This window comes from Myxine glutinosa, chromosome 2 (assembly GCF_964187855.1).
Source record: "Myxine glutinosa chromosome 2, kmMyxGlut1.1, whole genome shotgun sequence".
Lineage (NCBI taxonomy): Eukaryota > Metazoa > Chordata > Myxini > Myxiniformes > Myxinidae > Myxine > Myxine glutinosa.
The window spans coordinates 220,218,621-220,226,769 of record NC_136262.1 but is presented as its reverse complement, the minus strand read 5'-3'; the positions used below and the strand labels follow the sequence as shown (position 1 = coordinate 220,226,769).

General features: G+C 50.4%; 1 long non-coding RNA gene across 2 annotated transcripts; it reads right to left on the bottom strand.

Moving 5' to 3' along the window:
• Positions 1-235: 235 nt before the first annotated feature.
• LOC137422473 (uncharacterized) lies at positions 236-1,802 on the bottom strand. 2 transcript variants are annotated; one of them, XR_013622604.1, is made up of 4 exons: positions 1,752-1,802; positions 1,381-1,630; positions 1,127-1,305; positions 236-1,033 (listed from the first exon to the last, which is right to left on the bottom strand). It is a non-coding gene; the product is annotated as an uncharacterized LOC137422473 (long non-coding RNA). The 2 variants fall into 2 exon arrangements; XR_013622603.1 differs by having other exon boundaries at positions 1,127-1,282.
• Between the last annotated feature and the right edge of the window lie 6,347 nt (positions 1,803-8,149).

The window sequence follows — 8,149 nt, the reverse complement described above, 5'->3', positions numbered from 1 at the left end:
GTGATACTTTAATGTTAGCTTTTAAGCTAATATTTGATAGGGATAAAAGAAAACCAAAGAAACTGTGGACCGATGAGGGAACAGAGTTCTATAACAAAATATTCATGAAATTTCTTAAGGGGAAGGGTATTAAATTATACAGCACCTTTAATGAAGGAAAGGCAGTTGTTGTCGAGTGTTTTAATCGTACTTTGAAAGAGAAATTATATTAAAAATTCACACAACTCGGTTCTCAAAAATGGGTGTATTTAATTCAGGATATTGTAGATGATTACAATAATACAGTTCATTCATCAACAAAATCAAAACCATCAGAATCATTTACAAAATTAGAATATGAAAAGGAGATTAATTTGAGAAAACCCAAGTTCAAAGTTGGTGATATTGTTAGAATATACAGATGGAAAAGCCATTTTGAAAAAGGTTATACAAAGAGGTGGACTAATGAATTATTTAAAATTGTTGATGTAATGGACAGTCCCTTGGACTTACAAATTATATGATATGAATGGGGAAGAAATATTAGGGTCATTTTATTCACAGGAATTACAAAAAACAAAACTGATAAACCATTAAACAACAACCATCCATACTTTTATTCACCCCACCTAGATTAGCTAATTTAATTAGTGGTAATAAAAAAAAATTAAATAAATAATAATCATAAGCCACGCCCACACAGACCACGCCCATCATCCCCCACCCCCAGTGCATCCCCCACCCTTGATCCCCCCTCATCCCACCCCCACCTTCCCCACACACACAAGGGGAGGGGAGGGGTGGGATGAGGGGGGGTCAAGGGAGGGTACGCACCTTTCCCTTTTTTTTCCTTTATTCTCTTTTTGTAATTAATAATTAAATAATTGAAGACAAAACAAATATATATAAATATTGAAAACATTAAAATCTTTATATTATTAAAACATTTTTCTTGAGGTATATATTCAGCTTCTTCCCAGCACAAGCCATCAGCCTCTTCCCAGCATAAGTCAAAGGTAGTTTCAGCAGATGTCCCCAGATTTTGAATCTCCTTCTGTTAAAGACAAGGGGGGGAGAGAAAATATTAATATAGGGTGAAGCAAGGAGAAGGTAAAGTGGAAGAGCATATAAAATAAATAAACCATACCTCTAAAAAATCGAGCTTGGTATCAAGGTCGTAGAGATGAAAATTTAGGGTATCACAGGTTGGTAGTAAATAACCACTCTTTGGGATCTCGAAATAATCCCAATCAGAGTTGTGATCATCGATCTCAACTATCATCTCAGCTATTGAAGTAATGTTCTGTTGGAAAACAAAGCGAGAAACTATAAAATTTGTAATAAGTAAAGTTGAATCTAACAGAGAAATAGAGTTTATCAAGATGGAAATTTTAAACTCACATGGGTAGGGAATGAATTAGCACTCCTCGGAACTTCAAGGTTGTGAAATTCGTTGCCAGTCATTTGTTCTGTTGTTGAGACAGCTTTGGGAAATATTAAAGGGTGCGAGAGGCTGTCCAAACACCCAGCCATCTTATTATGTCTCCAAACTTCAGTTAATTCTGGAAGGGTTTCATTCAGATTCTCCCTTTGTTGGTGATAATTATTGGCTTCATTTTCAACATCAACCACCAACTTTGATAAAGAGAGGCTGTTAAAAAAAGAGAAAAAAAACAATAATTATTGAGAGGCTGTTAAAAAACAATAATTGTTAATCATGTTCTATATAAAACAATGAATAATTAATCGTTAAAAAAAAACAAAAAACTTACCTGTCTTGCGATAAAGCTTCAAACTCAATACCATCTTCAACGTTGGAAAACATTTTTTGAATGAAACCACCTCAAGTGAGGTTCAGTTAATATAGCTGGGATGGGGAAATTTAATGACATCAAGGAGGCAATGAGTTTCTTGAAAATTCCGGGTGTGTCCCTTCAAGGAAGGGAATTAACATTCTTTATGGGATTTAATGTTAAAAAATATCACTTGACTAAGACATAATATTTTTGCTTCAGGCAAGAGAAGGGTAAAACTGGTTTCTCTGGTAAAACATTCATGTTCGTTGAGTATCTGTATATAATGAAAAAATGGTGTGTGGCACAGGAGGCGCTCAAACAAGAACATTGAGGGAGGCTTATCATTTTATCGGCGCTCAGTTAAAATATCTTGATAAAGAAACAAACTCAAACATATACTTTGTTAAGGTATTAGATGGTGAAGAGAGTTGTAGGAGAATTAAATTATTTCCCACACATAAACAAATATTTGTAGGATCGTTGTTTGAGTGGTCTACTAAACAACAATGATCATTGATAGTAAGAATAAAAGGCCCATATAAGACCAAGGGGGGCAGGAATAGAGGTGTAAAGGGGAAACGAAGAAAAGTGATGGTAAGAGGAAAATTTACATGTAAGTGAATGGAGATTTGGAGGTTCAATGAAGGATTGGTTCCAAGCTGTTAGTGTTCAGCCTGGTACATCAAGATGGGTTTACCATTCAGCCCTAGCTCAATTAAAATATCTTCATTATGTATTAGCCCAAGAAGATTAATTGGCTCATAAGGCCAATAAGCTCATGGTTCAAAAGGCCAAAAGGCTCATAGAGTCTTTTGGATTAATAGGGGTGTTTTCCAAAAGTGGGAAAAGTCAGGGGGGTAAACGACATTAGATAGGGATTTCCCATGTTAAATGGAGGTGTCCCAGGAACAACATTTATCACCTACTCACATACACACATACATAAACACACACATACACACACACATAAACAAACACATACACACACATAAACAAACACATACACACACACACACATACATACATACACACACACACACACATATATGCACACACACACACATATATGCACATAATACACATACACACACACACACATACATAAACACACACATACACACACACACACACATACATAAACAAACACATACACACACACACACACACACACACACACACACACACACACACACACACACACACACACACACGCAAACACATACACATACACACACACACACACACACATACACACACACTGTAATGTCTTTGTTATAAATATGCGGACATGCCGATTGGATCAAGCACCATCTTTATTCCAGGCAACGGCAACACAGGCCTCACTGGACCCCACCCACAGCGGCCTCATTCGGCCGTACACGGCACTGCACACACATACACACATATCTATATATATAAAACACAGTTTGTGTGTGTGTGTGTGTGTGTGTGTGTGTGTGTGTGTGTGTGTGTGTGTGTGTAATGTTACCGATAGACTCCTAAACGGAGAGGCTTACGTGCTTGATATTTGACATAGACATGGCCATTGAGCGTGGGACGAACATGGCTGAGACCATATTTGACGAGATCCATATTTTTTATTCATATTTACCTCAGCGCATTTCAGCGAAGTTCCCGCTAATCTCAGCCAGTGCGAGCAGCTCGCTGATTCGCTCAGAGCGATCACGTGATGTTCCATCCCGTCACACGTCACACGTTTGCATGTAATTCAGGGCGAAAAGCCATTGCGTTTTTTCACCTTTATGCAACCGTGTTTTGTGTCGATTTTGTGCGATATGAATTAAATTTTAATTCATATTTCGTGTTTACGAATTCGAATACGAAGGATTTCCCCTTTCAATTTCGAATACGAATCGAATACGAGCTTGAGTCGAGAGGGCGAATGTACGGGTCTCCCCTCCCCCACCCGGCAATGCCGGGTACTTCTGCGAGGATCACGTGATGTTCCAATTGCCGCCATAATCTCACAGTTACGCGTTCGCACGTAATTCAGTTTTTTCACATTTCAGCGAGGAACATTGCCATTCACACCACATAGGTTTTTTTTTTCACTTTCATCTGATATTTGTGATTTATTTCAAACAAACTGTATTTCCCATCTACACGGCCATGAATTCCTATTAACGTTATGTAAAGTACATAAATTGTGTGGATTACATCATTTGTGGATGTGATCAATTGCCAGTAACCATCTATATCCCTCCCTTCCCCTTCCCTCCTCCCCCTCCCCCTCCCTTTCCCCCCTACCCTTCCCCCTCCACCCTAGCCTCTCCCGTTCCCCCCTCCCCTTTCCCCTCCCCCCACCCCTTCCTTTCTGTCCTCCCCCTTCCCCACCCCCCTCCCCTCCCACACCCCCTCGCCCTCCCTCCCCCCTCCACCTCCCCCACCCCCTCGCCCTCCCCCCACCCCCTCCACCTCCCCACTCCCCCTCCCCCCTCTCCTCCCCTCCCCCCTCTCCTCCCCTCCCCCCTCTCCTCCCCTCCCCCCTCTCCTCCCCTCCCCCACCCTCCCACTCCTCTCCCCCCTCCCACTCCTCTCCCCCCTCCCACTCCCCTCCCCCTCCCCTCCTCTCCCCCTCCACCTCCCCCTCCCCCCTCCCCTTCCCTCCTCCTTCTCCCTCCCGCTCCCCCTCCCTTCTCCCTCCACCCTATCCTCTCCCCTTTCCCCTCCTCTCCCCCTCCCCTCCCCTCCCCCCATGCCCCTCCCTTTCCCCCCTACCCCTTCCTTTCTGCCCTACCCCTTCCTTTCTGCCCTACCCCTTCCCCATCCCCCTCCCTTTCCCCCTTGCCCCTCCCTTTCCCCCCTACCCCTTCCTTTCCGCCCTACCCCTTCCCCATCCCCCTCCACCTCCCTTTCCCCCATGCTCCTCCCTTTCCCCCCTACCCCTTCCTTTCTGCCCTCCCCTCCCCCTCCCCCTCCCCCCTCCCTCTCCCCTCCCCCCTCTCCTCCCGTCCCCCCTGTTCCCCTCCCCTCCCCTTCCCCCTTCCCTCCCCTCCCCCGCCCGGCAATGCCGGGTACTTCTGCTAGTATTAACTAAGACTTGTTTGGAACATGACGTCAGCAGAACATAAAAATCATGAAAATTCTTTCCTTCATAAAAACCTTTAAGTTTATCAATTATCTCTGAAATTTCTATTTTTGGAGCTATACGACCCCGACTACGAAGCCCATGACATCTGGGTCTCCTTTCTGATTGGATTAGCAAAATACTCATTATTCCCGGAAACATTGCCTAGAGAAACTGACCCAGTACCTTGTACCCTATCATTAAGGCCCAAAGGATAGATCACACATAGGGTCCTAATCCAAAAGTCTTCTTTGCGCTCTAGCTCAACATTACACCCCTCTATATTATCAAAATCATTTACATTAACTGAATCTATAACCTGGATAGAACAACGACTAAAATCATGCCCATCCTCATTGAAATTATTATATAAATATGTCCTAATACCAGATGATACACCAGACCGATGTCCATTCAAACGCTGATATAAACATTGAGAAGTCTTACCAACATATTGCAATCCACAATCTCCACAAGTGAGAAGAGAAATAACGTACTATAGCGGTTACCGCTGGATGTACATAATCGCCTTGCACCGGCCAGAACACGGCCAGACGCGCCTCTCCCGGGCATGCCCGGACTCACTGTTCCCGGGCACGCCCGAACCTCCCGGGCACGCCCGGTCTCGTCTTTCCCGGGCATGCCCGCTCTCGCCTTTCCAGGGCTCGCCCAGAGCGTCCGGGCATGCCCGCTATCGCCTTTCCAGGGCTCGCCCGGAGCGTCCGGGCATGCCCGCTATCGCCTTTCCAGGGCTCGCCCAGAGCGTCCGGGCATGCCCGCTATCGCCTTTTCAGGGCTCGCCCAGAGCGTCCGGGCATGCCCGCTATCGCCTTTCAAGTGCTCGCCCAGAGCGCCCGGGCACGCCCAGCCTCGACTTGCCAGGCCGCAGCCAAACATGCCCGGGCAGGTCCAGACTCGCCTTTCCAAGGCTCGCCCTTGATACCCGGGCATGCCCGGTATAGCTTTTGCCGGGCAAACTTCCCGACATAAATGTGTATATATATTGTTGCCCGATAAACGGGCTTGTGAGAATAGCTGAGCTGTTTTGTTTCAATAAAGCAACTCGGACGAATTCCGTCTTTGGTCGCGTCAATTCTTTCGACTCGCGTTGGAGCGCAGTTCCTTCATTGGTGACCTACCGACATGGATACAGCAGTGACGCTTAAACTGCCTACCTTCTGGGAGGCTCACGCGGCTGTTTGGTTCGCCCAGGCGGACTCCCAGTTCGCCCTGCGAGGCATCACCGCGGACGACACCCGCTTCCACCATGTTGTGGCGGCGCTCGGTTCCGCCACCGCGGCCCGCGCCTTGAGCCTCCTCCAGCACCCGCCGGCTGCTGACAAATACGATGCGCTGAAGACGCTCCTCCTCGGCGCTTTCGCCCTCTCACCGGCAGCACGCGCACGGCGCCTGCTTGACCTGCCCGAGCTCGGCGACACGCGCCCGTCCGAGCGCATGGACTATATGCTCTCGTTGCTCGGCGAGCACTCTCCGGCATTCCTGTTCCGGGAGCTGTTCCTCCGTCAGCTGCCTAACCCGGTACGCCTCGCCCTGGCTGGCACGTTGATCACGGATTCCCGCGCCCTCGCCAGGGAAGCCGATAAGATCTCCTCGGCGGGCCAGCACATCGGCGCGGTTACCTGGAGCCCGCCGCCGTCCGAGGCGACGCCCACGACGCCCGAGCGCCCTGCGCGGTTGGAGGCCGAACTGCCGGTGCAACTGGCGGCCGCCACGCCGCACCGCCCGCTTCCGACACGACGGCCGGGGCCTCCACCTGACCGGGCGTGGTGTTATTACCACGCCAGGTTCGGACACAAGGCTCGGACGTGCCGGCCCCCGTGCACTTTCGGCAGGTCGGGAAACGGCCGGGCCGGCGTTCATTCCCAGCCATGAGCGCCGGCCACTCGGGCAACTTGCTGTTTATTCGGGACAAAGCGTCTGGATGGCGTTTCCTGTGCGACACCGGCGCCCAACTGAGCGTCATACCTGCCTCCGAGCAGGACAGGCTGGACGCAGTTTGCGGCCCCTCTTTGGTCGCTGCTAATGGCTCGGCCATACGCACTTTCGGCCCACGCGTCGTCACCCTCTGCTTCGGCAGCCAGTGCTTTCAATGGACTTTTGTTACCGCCAGCGTCCCGGTGGCTTTGCTGGGCTCGTTTGACCACCGGACGCCCTTTGCTGGGCGTCCAGGACTTCCTCTGCGCGCACGGGCTGCTGGTCGACGTCAAACGACGTCGCCTTGTCCACGCCGAGACCTTCAGCTCCCTGGCGTGCACAATGAGCAGCTCCGCGCCGACCGAACTGGCATGCGCCCTCCCGGCAACGAACGAGTTCGCTCGCCTGCTCGTGGAATTCCTGGCCCTCACGCGGCCGACGTTTTCGGCCGTCGCGGTGCGGCACGGGATCGAGCACCACATACCCACTACGGGCCCGCCTGTCTATGCCAGGGCCCGCCGCCTCGACCCAGCCAAGCTCGCCGTGGCAAAGGCCGAATTCGACGCGTTGGAGCACCTCGGCATCGTGCGGCGCTCCGATAGCGCGTGGGCCTCGCCACTGCACATCGTGCCAAAGCCGGGGGGTGGATGGCGCCCGGGTGGCGACTACCGCCGTCTCAATGACGCTACCACCCCCGCCAGGTACCCGATCCCGCATATTCAGGACTTTTCCGCCCGTTTGGCGGGACGGGTCATCTTTTCGAAAATTGACCTGATACGGGGCTACCACCAGGTACCTGTCCGGGCGGCCGACGTCCCGAAGACGGCCGTCATCACGCCGTTCGGCCTGCTCGAATTTTTGCGGATGCCATTTGGCCTCAAGAACGCGGCCCAGGCATTCCAGCGCTTGATGGATGGCGTGCTGCGCGACCTGCCGTTTCTTTTCGTCTATCTGGACGACACCCTCGTCGCCAGCACGTCCCGCGCCGAGCACCTCCTCCACCTCCGAACACTGTTCGGTCGCCTCAGCGAGCACGGCTTAATTGTCAACCCGGTCAAATGCCACTTCGGCGCGACGACCGTTGACTTTTTGGGCCACCGCATCACCAAGACCGGGGCCGTGCCGCTGCCGACCAAGGTCGAGGCCATCACCACGTTCCCGCGTCCCCGTTCCATCAAGGCCCTCCAAGAGTTCCTCGGCATGGTGAATTTTTATCACCGATTCGTGCCCCGCGCTGCTCAGCTCATGCGGCCCCTTTACGAGGCCCTCGGGGGCAAGCCGGCCAAGCATGACATTGTTTGGTCCGCGGCCATGGACGCGGCCTTCGCCAGTGCCAAACGGGCCCTCGCCG